This window comes from Oncorhynchus keta, chromosome 21, assembly GCF_023373465.1.
Source record: "Oncorhynchus keta strain PuntledgeMale-10-30-2019 chromosome 21, Oket_V2, whole genome shotgun sequence".
In the NCBI taxonomy this organism is placed as follows: domain Eukaryota; kingdom Metazoa; phylum Chordata; class Actinopteri; order Salmoniformes; family Salmonidae; genus Oncorhynchus; species Oncorhynchus keta.
This window is the reverse complement of record NC_068441.1, coordinates 23,818,515-23,833,189: the sequence shown is the minus strand read 5'-3', so window position 1 is coordinate 23,833,189 and position 14,675 is coordinate 23,818,515. Positions and strand designations below refer to the sequence as shown.

Sequence of the window (14,675 nt, the reverse complement as noted above, 5' to 3'; positions counted from 1 at the left end):
CGGCGTTGACACATAAGTGACATTTTTTCACTTCTCCACTGTATGAGAATGAAGTTCATATCCAGCAGAGGGCTCTCAAAGACAGCAGCAGTGCCACCAAGCATAGGACTATAGACAAACAGATTAACGGTGTGTTTATTACATTTTTCCTCCAAATGAAAAAACACCACGACAGCGTAACACCCCTACCCTACAGAGATGGTTCATCCAAAAAAACAGTATATGAACTTATCAACTGTAAATCAAACTGCATGACATCTTCAAAAGACGCGTTCGGAGGCGGGCCACGAAACAATTGTGGCCATTTTAAATGTCTCTGCCATTTATATTATTGGATGGAGGGGCTCCCGAGTGGTGTAGCGGTCTAAGGCACTGCATTTCAGTGCATGAGGCGTCACTACAGACCCGTGTTCGATCCCAGTCTCGGTCACAACTGGCTGTAACCGGGTGTCCCATAGGGCAGTGCACAGTTGGCCCAGCGTCGTTTGGGTTAGGGGACGGTTTGACCGGCAGGGGACTTTACCTGGCTCATCGCGCTCTTGCGGCAGACTGGGTTCCTGCAGGCGGACTTCGGTCATCAGTTGAACAGTGCTTCCTCCGACACATTGGTGCAGCTGGCAGGCGGGTGTTAAGGAGCGTGGCTTGGCGCCTCTCCCAAGCCCATTTGGGCAGTAAGAGTTCTATTTTTTTTCTCCTTTTTTTTTTTTTCCCGGGTCCTCTAACAGCGTAAAAAAAAAGTACACACACACACACACACACACACACACACACACACACACACACACACACACACACACACACACACACACACTTTTGCCCTCAGAACAGCCTCAATTCGTCAAGCCATGGTGTCTCCAATGCTTCCCACAGTTATCAAGTTGGCTGGATGTCATTTGGGTGTTGGACCATTCTTGATACACACATGAAAAACCCAACAGCAGTGCAGTTCTTGACACACTCAAAGCTACTACCATACCCCGTTCAAAGGCACTCAAATCCTTTGTCTTGCACTTTAACCCTCAATGACACACATACACAATCCATGTCTCAAAGGCTTTAAAAATTGTTATTTAACCCGTCTCCACCCCTTCATCTATACTGATTTAAAGTGGATTTAACAAGTGACATCAATAAGGGGTCATAGCTTTCACTTGGTCAGTTTAGGTTATGGATAAGGCAGGTGTTCATAATGTTTTGTACACTCAGTGTATCTTGATTAGATAAGTATTCAACCCACGGAGTCCATATGTGTTTTTGGATAAGTCTAAGAGGTTTGCATACCTGGATAGTACATGATTTGCACATTATTATTTTTGTTAATTCTTCCAAGATCTGTCAAGTTGGTTGTTGATCATTGCTAGACAGCAATTTTCAAGTCTTGGCATAGATTTTCATGCCGATTTTAGTGAAATCTGTAACTAGGACCCTTAGGAACATTAAATGTAGTCTTGGTAAGCAACTCCAGTGTATATTTGGCCTTGTGATTTAGGCTTTTGTTCTGCTGAAAGGTGAATTTGTCTCCTGTTGGAAAGCAGACAGAACCGGGTTTTCCTCTAGGACTTTGCCTGTGCTTAGCTCTATCAGGCTACATTTCTTTGAATCCTAAATAACTCCCAAGTCATTGTCGATGACGAGCATACCCATAACATGATGCAGCCACCATGCTTGAAAATACTGTATGAAGAGTGGTACTTGGTGACGTGTTGTGTATTCCCCAAACATAATGCTTTGTATTCAGGACAAAAAGTGAATTCCTTTGCCACATTTTTTTTTGCAGTATTACTTTAGTGCCTAATTGTAAACAGGATGCATGTTTTGGAATAATTTCACCATGCTCAATGGGATATTCAGTGCCAGCTTATTTTTTTTACCCCTCTATCAATAGGTGCCCTTTGTGAGGCATTGGGCAACCTCCCTGGTCTTTGTTGTTGAACAACCATTATTGGCCAGACTTACATTTTTACTCCAATACTTATTTAGGCTTGCCATTAAAAAAGGGGTTGAATACTTGACTCAAGCCATTTCAGTTTTGTAAAAAAATCAAAAAACAAAATTCCCCTTTGACATTATGGGATAGTGTGTAGATCAGTCAAAATCTCAATCCAATTTAAATTCAGGGTGTAACAACAAAATGTGGAAAAAGTCAAGAGATGTGTCAACTTGACTGGTAATGTATGTATGTATGTATGTATGTATGTATGTATGTATGTATGTATGTATGTATGTGTACAGTACCAGTCAAGTTGACACTCATTCAAGCGTTTTTCTTAATTTTTTACTATATTGTATTATAATAGTGAAGACATCAAAACTATGAAACAACACATGGAACCATGTTGTAACCAAAGCGTTAAACAAATGAAAATATATATACCCGATAGAACAGATGGCACTGTGATACTTTACTCAGCAAACTGGATGCTATTTTGTAAATGACATCGCCGAAGTCAAGGATCGGTAGGATAGTCAGTTTTACGAGGGTATGTTAAGGCATGACTGAAGGAGGCTTTGTTGCGAAATAGGAAGCCAATTCTAGATTTAATTTTGGATTGCTTAAAGTGAGTTGAAGGAGAGTTTACAGTCTAACCAGAAACCTAGGAATTTGTAGTTGTCCACATATTCTAGGTCAGAACCATCCAGAGTAGTGATGCCAGTTGGGCGGGAGGACAGCGATCGGTTGAAAAGCATGCACTTAGTTTTACTAGCATTTAAAAGCAGTTGGAGGCCACGGAAGGAGTGTTGTATGGCATTGAAGCTCGTTTGGAGGTTTGTTAGCACAGTGTCCAAAGAAGGGCCAGAAGTATACAGAATGGTGTCGTCTGTGTGGAGGTGGATCTAAGAATCACCTGCAGCATGAGCGACATCATTGATATATACAGAGAAGAGAGTCGGCCCGAGAATAGAAGCCTGTGGCACTCCCATAGAGACTGCCAGAGGTCCGGACAACATGCCCTCCGATTTGACACACTGAACTCCATCTGAGAAGTAGTTCGTGAACCAGGCGAGGCAGTCATTTGAGAAGCCAAGGCTATTGAGTCTGCCAATAAGAATATGGTGATTGACCCGAGTCGAAAGCCTTGGCCATGTCGATGAAGACGGCTGCTCTTTTATCAATGGCGGTTATGATTTCGTTTAGGACCTTGAGCGTGGTTTAGGTGTACCCATGACCTGCTCGGAAACCAGATTGCATAGTGCAGAAGGTACGGTGGGATTCGAAATGGTCGGTGATCTGTTTGTTAACTTGGCTTTCGAAGATTTTAGAAAGGCAGGGCAGGATGGATATAGGTTTATAACAGTTCGAGTCTAGAGTGTCTCCCCCTTCGAAGAGGAGGATGACCACGGCAGCTTTCCAATTTTTGGGAATTTCAGACGATACAAAAGAGGTTGAATAGGCTAGTAATACAGGTTGCAACAATTGCGGCAGATAATTTTAGGAAGAGAGGATCCACATTGTCTAGCCCAGCCGATTTGTAGGGATCCAGATTTTGCAGTTTTCAGAACATCAGCCGTCTTGATTTGGGTGAAGGAGAATGTTTTTGTGCTGGTCAAGGGCAGTCAAGTATGGGGTGAAACAAGGGCTATATCTGTTCTTAGTTGTACATTTTTTGAAAGGGGCATGCTTATTTAAAGATGGAGGAAAGCGCTATTGAAGAGAAACCAGGCATCCTCTACTGACGGGATGAGGTCAATATCCTTCCAGGATACCCAGGCCAGGTCAATTAGAAAGGCCTGCTCACTGAAGTGTTCTAGGGAGCGTTTGACAGTGATGAGGGGTGGTCGTTTGACTGCGGACCCAGGAAGGCAATGATCACTGAGATCCTGATTGAAGACAGCAGAGGTGTATTTATAGGGTAGGTTGGTCAGGATGATATCTAAGAGGGTGCCCATGGTTACAGATTTAGGGTTGTACCTGGTAGGTTCCTTAATGATTGTGTTAGATTGAGGGCATCTAGCTTAGATTGTAGGACGGCCTGGGTGTTAAGCATGTCCCAGTTTAGGTGAAGAAAAACTATATATACACAAGGGACGGGAGGAGACAATCAAAAATATATCCCCACTGCAACACCATCTTGGATATGATGACAGCTTTGCACACTCTTAGCATTTTGTCAACCAGCTTCACCTGGAATGCTTTCCAATAGTCTTGAAGGACTTTCCACATATGCTGAGCACTTGTTGGCTGCTTTTCCTTCACTCTGCAGTACAACTCATCCCAAACCATCTCAATAGGGTTGAGGTCAGGTGATTGTGGAGGCCTGGTCATCTGATGCAGCACTCCGTCACTCACCTTCTTGGTCAAATAGCCCTTACACAGCCTGGAGGTGTGTTGGGTCAGTGTCCTGTTGAAAAACAAATTACAGTCTCACTAAGCGCAAACAAGATGGGATGGCGTATCGCTGCAGAATGCAAAATGACTGTAGTCCTAAGAGTAGGCTGCTATGGTTCTTTTGCTCCTGCATGCGTTGGAGCATGTGCAAAGGGGAGTTCCTTCCAGTAGATCACACCTGCAGAATTGTGTGGTCTGGTAGACCATACTCCTCCTGAATGCCTTCGAGTCTCTGCTTGGCTGGGGTGGCGTGTCCGAAGTAGGTGACAACCTACAACCCTCTGACTCCAGGCCATCATGCACAACAAGTTGTAGTGTGTGTGCACTTCAACTGAGGTCTGGCATGTCCATTAGCCGCATCCCTTTACCATGTTTGCACCACTGTCGTGTAGCACCAGTAGCACAGGCTCACTGTCAATAGCCCACACCTGTAACATCTAAAGGAAGAGGTTGCCGATGTATTCTCCTGTGTGGGATCTGGTCATGGCTTTGACATTAAGGACTACCTGGACTCTGTTTCAGTCCTTGAAGTGAACAGTTAAACTCAGAGCTTCTGTGGACTCCAACCAGCAATCTGTTTTGAATGCCATACTGTCGCCATCATTTTCAAATGGACAGAACTTGTTTTAATCTTCTCCACTACCTTGCTATGTACTTGAATCAGCTTTTCTGTGTGAAAATATTTTTGACCTTAGAGTGCATCTGGGTTCTGCTTCAGTCAGCAGGCCCCGAAATCAAACACCTTCAACCACATTGAATGATTGGACGTCTATGGCTATCATCTCCTTCACCTTTTTGTCATGTTTTTTTGACCTAGGATCTGAAGGCCCCCCCCCTATTTTCTGTGTTTTGTCAAATATTTGTAGCAGGGTGAGCTGCAGTGTTGCTGGGGAAGAAGTAATTCTCTGTGCATTTGTCCCTGTGCCTCTTCGTAGGCATCGTTGTGTCTCAGTTTCAGGTGAGCCCACAAATTGCTTGTGTTCTTGGCGGTGTCGTGTTTCGAAGGACGCATGGCTCTAGACCTTCGCATCTCCAGAGACCGTACGGGAGCTGCAGCAATGGGACAAGACCGTAACTACCAATTGTAAATCATGAAATTGGGGAGAAAAAGGGGTAAAAAAGTACAACAATTTTTAATTATTATTAACTTGTAGTTTTTACAAAATGAGGGCATTGCGATTTGCTTATTGTCATTCAGTGTATTCCAAAATTGGATAAATACATGTACACAGTATTAATGAAATATGATTTATGGAAGTGGATAATTAAATACAGTAGGCAAAATACTAAATATAGATAGATTGCTAGATATAATATAATACATCTAATTGATTAGGCAAGATTTGCATTTGTGCCCTAAAAAGGTTAGGAGATTCCAGCAAAACATTTACCTAGGCTCTGAAGAATGAGCTGCCTCATGCTAGCCAGCTGGACATCAACATACATGTACTTAGCTATGTTTTCATTAATTGCAGGGTTGCAGCCACTGATTTATGGTAGTTGTCACTTGAAAGGAAAAAAAATCTAAATGACAAAATTTGCTGCTGGCACAACTCTGCCTCTCGCCTTCAAGCATTGCCTGAGTGAACGGCATCAAGTACCTCTACACAACTAGCTAACAGGCTAGCACTCGTCATGGATATGGGGATGCCAAAACGTGAATTTGGACCAGTCTCTGGCCTGAGAAATTACAACCCATACATTAAAATGCAGCAATGAAGCGCTACTTTGTAACCTTCTGTGTTTTTTCAGTGTCTGAAAACATTTTTCGCAATGAGCACAGAAACAAACCAGATTTTGCAGGTTGAGGTTTCTTAGCACGGCAATTGCTTTACACCCTACTATGACACTGCACGCAACAGTATAAGGTCAGTACACATTTTTAGCACTTTATTGAGCTGGCAAGCTTATATTTACTTAGTTCAGAGTAGGTCACTCTCCTCTCCGACTGGTGTAGTTACATTGGGTGTCCAGTCTTGCTGTAGCGCGCCACGGCAAGATAGGCGTATAGCCATGTAAAGAGTGCCAGCTCCCTCTTCAAGACATACTAATGAAATTGAACAATAAAAAAGTATAATTCTATAAAGAACAGCTTTTTTGAGCATTTTCTTCACATTTTATATCGGTCCTTTCAGTGGACTTTACCTAAACACTGAAAGTATATCCTAAAAGGATAATATCAGCAGATAATAAATCGGTTGGGTTCCATTTGATTTGATAAGATTATATTTTGTACAATAAAAAACAGATGCATACAAACATACATCCACAACATCACCCCTCCCCAGACCGACCTGCTCACATCTCCAGTCTCAGCATCATTCTCAGCCACATGGTCTCAAACTGCACCATGTTGTTTCTCTCCATTGCCCACGCATGTTCAACATTTAGACAATAAAGAAACGTTTAGATAAAGCACCAGACAACTTTCTAACTCCACCCATGACTTTTGGACTTTATAACATTCCCAGAAGGCAAGGATTACAGGGTCATTGTTAATTTTACATTTAAGACATGACTCTGCCGTTGTGCTGTAGTAATAAATTATATAAATGAGTTTATACTGGATTAAGCATACATTTTCATTAACTGTAATTCCATTAGTTATGGTCGGGCTCCATTTTGAATTTTACAAATTCTTGCACTTGCAGACATCAACAGAAAGCTCAAAGACACCTTGGTCATATGATACTCTGAACCTACAGGCTCTATAAAAATGGTAAACACATGGGGGAAGTGAAGTTCAAAAGACAAAAGGTCTATTTGTTTAATGCTGACAGCTTGCTTTTAAATAGTGGTTAGTGGTGCTCTACTGACAGTGTTACTTTAGTCAAAAATGGACTTTGCCCATACAATTTCATAATCCTTCATCTTGTGACATCATACTGGTCCTTTGTCTGACAATTACATGGAATTTGACCAACCCAGACTGAGATCATTGGGGGTAGGGGAGTGAACCCAGGATGTAGTAGTGGGGGTGGGGCAGTACTTAAAGGGGGAGCTCCTACATTTCGGGGAGATTGCTGTCAATTGTGGAGGTTTGGGATTAGCCCCAACCTAGAGGAGATGGTAGGGGGAATTAAGGGCAGAGAAGGGGGAGGCGTTTGAGGGGTGGCACAGTAGTATTCAATGTTTTTTTTAATCCCCAGCAGCAATTACTGTTATTTGGGGGGTAGGCTTTGGTGGGTTTATGGGAAGAAGGGGATGGGGTTGTAGTAGTAGTTTGTACAGAGGACGGGGTTGTGGCTGTCATTAAACTCAGTCTAGACGGTTACTGCCTAAGTAACATTTTGAATAATTGAAATGTATTGGGGCACCGAGGCTAACACGGTGTGAAAGGATCCATGAGCATGAACAAGTGAAGTTCATAGGAGCATGTCAAATTGGATGTCAAACGAAAGCTAAGATCCTATAATTTCTCAAAATCAAAAGACATATTTTGGAAAGTATTCAGACCCCTTGACTTTGTTATGTTGCAGCCCTATTTGAAAATATATTAAATTGTTTCCCCCCCCAAATCTCAAGTATTCAGACTAGAGGTCGACTGATTAATTCGGAATGGCCAATTAATTAATTAGGGCCGATTTCAAGATTTCATAACAATCGGAAATCTGTATTTTTGGGCACCGATTTTGCTGATTATTATTATTATTTTACACCTTTATTTAATATTTATTTAACTAGGCAAATCAGTTAAGAACACATTCTTATTTTCAATGACGGCCTAGGATTGACGCAGAACGACAGATTTTTACCTTGTCAGCTCGGGGGATCCAATCTTGCAACCTTACAGTTAACGAGTCCAACGCTCTAACCACCTGCCTCACGAGGAGCCTGCCTGTTACGCGAATGCAGTAAGCCAAGTTAAGTTGCTAGCTAGCATTACATTTATAAAAAACAAATCAATCGACTGTCGTTGCTCCAATGTGTACTTAACCATAAACATCAATGCCTTTCTTAAAATCAATACACAAGTATATATTTTTAAACCTACATATTTAGCTAAAATAAATCCAGGTTAGCAGGCAATATTAACCAGGTGAAATTGTGTCACTTTTCTTGCGTTCATTGCACGCAGAGTCAGTGTATATGCAACAGTTTGGGCCGCCTGGCTCTTTGCGAACTAATTTGCCAGAATTTTTACGTAATTATGACATAACATTGAAGGTTGTGCAATGTAACAAGAATATTTAGACTCATGGATGCCACCCGTTAGATAAACAAAACGTTTATTCCGTTCCGTATGTTTCAAGGTGATAGTTTGACCTAAGGCTCGTATTTCTGTGTGTTTATTATAGTTAAGTCTATGATTTGATAGAGCAGTCTGAGGGGTTGTAGGCAGCAATATTGATCAGAGTTACATTGTCCTATGGATATCTACACAGTTATACAATTGGCAAGGTGGTGAAAGCCTACACGAAAGACAGACCTTATTTTAAGTGAATCTAAAAATACCCTATGGAATAAATGAATGAAGGAACCGCTTTTCAGATTTTGGCTTATGAACTGAAATAAAATATCTTATCTCTCTCAAATTTTGTTTACATACCTGTTAGTGAGCATCCACCTGACAGGTGTGGCAAATCAAGAAGCTGATTAAACAGCATGATCATTACACAGGTGCACCTTGTGCTGGAGACAATAAAAGGCCACTATGTGCAGTTTTGTCACACAACAAAATAGGTAAAAAGGTAGTCCTTGTGCATTGAGGGGCTGCAGTTGCTCCCGGGTCTGCGGACCCACATCCACAGTGAGAAAAACATTTGTGCCTCCCCCCATGTTTTAGAGTTAATTTTGTGTAATTCTACACATTTTGCAACGGCTGTAGATAAACTGGTACAGTTTAAAAGTTTACTGCAATTTTACACATTTTGCCATGGAGTGAAGAGGATAAGCTATTTTACAGCTAATTTCCTGCAATTCTACACATTATGCCATAGGGTGGAGAGAAACGTTTGCCTGCCCCCCCCAGCCAGGAATTCGACAATGATAACAAGTTTAGATAGTTTGGGAGTTAGCAGGCTGCTAAACTAACTCCCAACATTTTTGACATGGGCTAATTGAGAGTTAGCAGGCTGCTAAACTAACTCCCAACATTTTTGACATGGGCTAACTGAGAAAAACTGCTGATGCACGACCCCATTTAAAAAAATTGCACCTTGTGTATTCTACTATTCTAAACTTGCAACAATAAGTTGAGACCCCAAAAAGCTGAATAAGCTTAATGTTGAGAGAAGCCTAATTGAAAGTGTAACCAGAACCCTGAAAATATAAGGCTTCAAAAACATGAATAGCTAAAGTAGTGAGAAATTAAAGGGGATTATGACTTGCTGTAGGTAGTGTAGTTAAGTGCTGATACTCTAGACGAGGACGGAGGAAAGAGCACCAGGCCAGGCGCAGCACCTGATGAAGACACCCAGACGCCACCACGCAGAAAACACACTCTACTCACCCTATCCTCCCCGACTATCCCACTCAAATCGATACAGAGGAAGTGTGTGTGTGCACGCACGCTTGTGCACATGCTCCTGTTATTGTATCTGTGCTCTCAGTCTTCTGATTCTAGTTGGCTTTCTAAACATAGGTTCAGTGATCTCAGATAAGCAGGCAGTGTGTTCCTCGCAAGGTTACTTCGTCCGTGTGGAGGCATGTTAACATTCATGTGATGGAATGGCCATTTGCCATGTTCGGTCAGTGTTTTGTTGAAGAATGATTGGGAAGCAAGAGGGAAAACTGCAAGCCTGAGAAACTCCAGCATCAGAAAATATGATAATTTGATCGGTGAGAAGAACATGTAGGTTATGCTGGAACAAAATATGTTTCCATGTCAACATACTTTGATCAATCAAGGCCAGAGCGAGGTCTGTTCAAAAGAGTTCCCATTTATTTTAAACATATAGTAAAACCAGATACATAATAGGCAGGCAGCCCAAACTTGTGAGTACTTGATTTGATTTCCCCCCTGGTTATAGTGCCCATGGGAGACTGGCCTCTGAGTATCTGAGCCTTGACACAGGAGTCCTTGGAGACAGGATGCAGCGTGTCAATTTGAGACAGAGAAAAAAAACATTGAAAATCAATGAGCAACTACAGAAGAGTAGATAATGCAATTGATAGAAATGAGATAATAGGGGAAAACAGACCTCTTAACTTACTAAATGACTCATTTGGTAAAAGATATGCATTTGTCAAATGCTTTCAGCATTAGCCCCTCTCAATGTAATTACATGCCTGTTTTGTAGATCCCATGAACTGCGCTAAATCTTACTACACAGTCTAGCTCATCCTCAGTTTAAAATACTTCTCCATTTCCACGTATCACAAACCCAGGGAACGAGAGCTGGTCACTCTCCCTGTAACCTCTTCTTTAAACATCTCAATCATACCGTTTCACAAACAATTCCCCGTTTTGTCTTTAAGCTTGTTTACTCTGATGCTCTTTATCAACAAGGATGTACATGCCGAGTTGTAAAGGCCAGGGATTTTTCATATTTTCAAAAGAGCCCTGCAGTGAAGGAACCTTCTCACCCCTCAACCTTGATACAAGGTACAGCTGTGGTTTAGAGTTTCCCCTAGGCTTGAGTGGTTAAGCAAAGTCATTTGGGGACTTTTATTCGGTGTGGTATAGATATTATAGATATAATGGTATAGATATTAACACACAAATATGCCTGTTTGGGTCTGTCAGTTGCAGCTACAAGGCTGTGAGAGTATAGGGGCTATTCACATCTATGTCCGGGGGGGGGGCGATCCAAATCATCTTGAGTAACATAATTGAGTTTCAAAGTTTTTAATACTTCAGAATGATTTGAACATGAAGTGTGAAAATGCTAATATACAGTTGAAGCCGGAAGTTTACATAAGCCTAAGCCAAATACATTTAACAAAATAGCAAAGTTGTTTAGGAGACAGTAAAATGGCAGCCATCCCCTCCGGTGCTAGTTTTCTATGTTTAACAATTAGTAATTAGTTAAAAAAGAAGTTGTAACTCATTTTGTACACAATGTTGCTGCTACCTTCTCTTATGACCAAAAACATGGACATGAGAACAGCGATTACTCACCTCGAACTGGATTAAGATTTTTCTTTAAATGAGTCCAACGCGAAGGATATACTGCTTCCCGGAGACCAGGCCCTCATCCCAGTCATTCGAATTAAGAAAATACATACGGGGGCGGAGGTCTGGGTGCCTTGCGAGAATTTGTTGGGAGTGAGTAAACCACCACTACACTCGGTATTATTGGCCAACGTGCAATCATTGGAAAACAAACTGGACGATCTACTGTAATATCTTATGTTTCACCGAGACTTGGCTGAACGACACGGATTATATAGAGCTGGCTGGTTCCTCTGTTTTTCGGCAGGACAGAGCAGCTACGTCTGGTAAGACGAGGGGCGTCTCTATACCTCCTGGTGTGCGATGTCTACTATTAAAGAAATCTCGAGGTATTGCTCAGAGCTGTAGACCACACTATATTATTGGTAGCCATCTATTTACCACCACAAACCGATGCGGGCACTAAGGCCGCACTCAATGAGCTGTATAAGGCCATAAGCAAACAAGAAAATGCTCATCCAGAAGCATTTGGCCGGGGATTTTAATGCAGGCAAATTTAAATCTGTTTTACCTCATTTCTACCAGCATGTCACATGTGCAACTAGAGGAAAAAACCTCTAGACCACCTTTACGCCACACACAGAATGCATACAAAGCTCTCCCTCACCCTCCATTTGGTAAATCTAACCATTATTTTATTCTCCTGATTCCTGCTTACAAGCAAAAACTAAAGCATGAAGTACCATTGACTCGCTCAATACAGAAGTGGTCAGATGACACAGATGCTAAGCTACAGGACTGTTTTGCTAGCACAGCCCTGAATATGTTCCCAGATTCATCCAATGGCATTGAGGATTATACCACCTAAGTCACCGGCTTCATCAGTAAGTGCATCAAGTTGGTAGAGCATGGCGCTTGACGTCCTCCCATTTCCCAACCAGAAGCCATGGATTACAGCGAACATCCGCACCGAATCTAAAGGCTAGAGCTGCCGCTTTCAAGGAGCGGGACACTAATCCGGATGCTTATAAGAAATCCCGCTATGCCTGCAGACTAACCATCAAACAGACAAAGCATCAATACAGGACTAAGTTGAAATCCTACTACACCGGCTCGGATGTGGCAGGATTGAAAACTATTATGGACTACAAATGGAAACCCAGCCATGAGCTGCCCAGTGACGGGAGCCTACCAGACAAGCTAAATGCCTTTTATGCTCGCTTTGAGGCAAGAAACACTGCATGAGAGCACCAGCTGTTCCAGACGACTATGTGATCACGCTCTCCATAGCTGATGTGAGCAAGACCTTTAAACTAGGGATGCACCGATATGACATTTTTGGTCGATACGATAGTTCTCACACACACACACACACACACACACACACACACACACACACACACACACACACACACACACACACACACACACACACGTCTAAGGCACTGCATCTCAGTGCAAGAGGCGTCACTACAGTCCCTGGTTTGAATCCAGGTTGTATCACTTCCGGCAGTGATTGAGAGTCCCATAGGGCGGTGCACAACTGGCCCAGCATCGTCTGGGTTTGGCCGGAGTAGGCAGTCATTGTAAATAAGAATTTGTTCTTAACTGACTTTCCTGGTTAAATAAAGGTTACACACACAAAAAGTTATGCATGTCCCTATTACCAGTAAAACATCAAAACCCATTTTTCACTGACTTGCTGTTTCATTGTTCATTTGTTCAGTCCTTTCATCATACATGTCAAGCAGTGAAGTTTCAGCTGTCTGTCTGTCCGTGGCCCCTCTTCCTCGGTGCGCACTGTCACTGTGTCCGTTTCTATCTTGTCCAGCTGCGTATGTAACATTTCACGTAAACCCTGTTTCTTGTCTGCATCGAAGTAGCTGCCCTTGTACCTAGCATTGAGCATGGTGGCGACACAGTAGAGAGTTAGAGAGAATGCCACCAAATCGCTAGTTCACAGCCTCGAGTACTTTTGTAAGTTAACCCCACGGTCTGTGTCAGCAGTTTTGTTGAGCACACATTTCAATGCCATGGCAGAGGGTATCACGTCTTCTGCAGACGCAGTTGTTCAAATAAGGAGTGTGTTCATGTTTCCAAGTTTCAAACATGTTCTCAAATGCAATTGAAAATGGCAGCAGTGGTATGAGAACCAGCACATTCTTGAGCATGCAATTACAGCTTTCCTCAGTACAAAATCCTTGTCGAACCACTGTGCTGTCACACTCAGCATGCTCATGGGGTTGACGTCGCTGGCCCAAATGTCAGTCGTGAAGCTAATAGCAGCGACACCCATAGCAAGAAGCTCATGGATGTGATTCAACAATACTGTGTAACTCTAGTAGGGAAACATAGCACCGACTTGGTAGTGTGTACCGGTGCTCAAACATCCACGACAGAGAACGGTTGATGGCGCCAAAAACTTGGCTGACTTTTTACTTTCTCTCAACCAATTGTGCAATTTTGTTCGTTTTTTTGTGTAACTTATTATGTACATAATGTTGCTGCTACCGACTCTTATGACCCAAAATAACTTCTGGACATGAGAACAGCGATTACTCACCGCGGACTGGAAGAAACATTTTCCTTTAACTTCTTGGTGACAGGGTAGCGTGGATGAATTGAGTAGCGTGGATGAATAAGGTGCCCAGAGTAAACTGCCTGCTACTCTGTCCCAGATGCGAATAGATGTATATTATTAGTAGTATTGGATAGGAAACACTCTGAAGTTTCTAAAACTTTTTAAATGATGTGTGTGAGTATAACAGGCCTCATATGGCAGGCAAAAACCTGAGACAAATCCAACCAGGAAGTGGGACATCTGAGGTTTGTCATTTTTCAACTCTTTGTCATTCCAATATACAGTGTAAATGGGGTCATATTGCACTTCCTAAGGCTTCCACTAGATGTCAACAGTCTTTAGAACAGAGTACACCACCTCAGTCATCGGCTTCATCAGTAAATGCATCGACAACGTCTTCCCCACAGTGACTGTACGTACACATCCCGACCAGAAGCATGGCAAAATCCACATCGAGCTAAAGGCTGGAGCTGCTGCTGTCAAAGAGCAGAACACTTATCCAGATGCTTATAAGAAATCCCCCTATGCCCTCAGGCCAACCATCAAACAAGCAAAGCGTCAATACAGGATTAAGACTGAATCCTACTACACAGACGAGCGTCAGAGTCGGATGTGGCAGGGCCTGAAAACTACTACGGATTACAAAAGGGAAATTCAGACGCAAGCTGCCCATTGACGCGAGCCTACCAGACAAGCTAAATGCCTTTTAT

The 14,675-nt window shown here is 42.5% G+C and overlaps 1 protein-coding gene across 1 annotated transcript in view; it reads right to left on the bottom strand.

Moving 5' to 3' along the window:
* Positions 1-14,675, bottom strand: part of LOC118400297 (activin receptor type-1B-like) — a 29,626-nt gene that overhangs the window by 9,869 nt on the left and 5,082 nt on the right. The window lies entirely within an intron of this gene.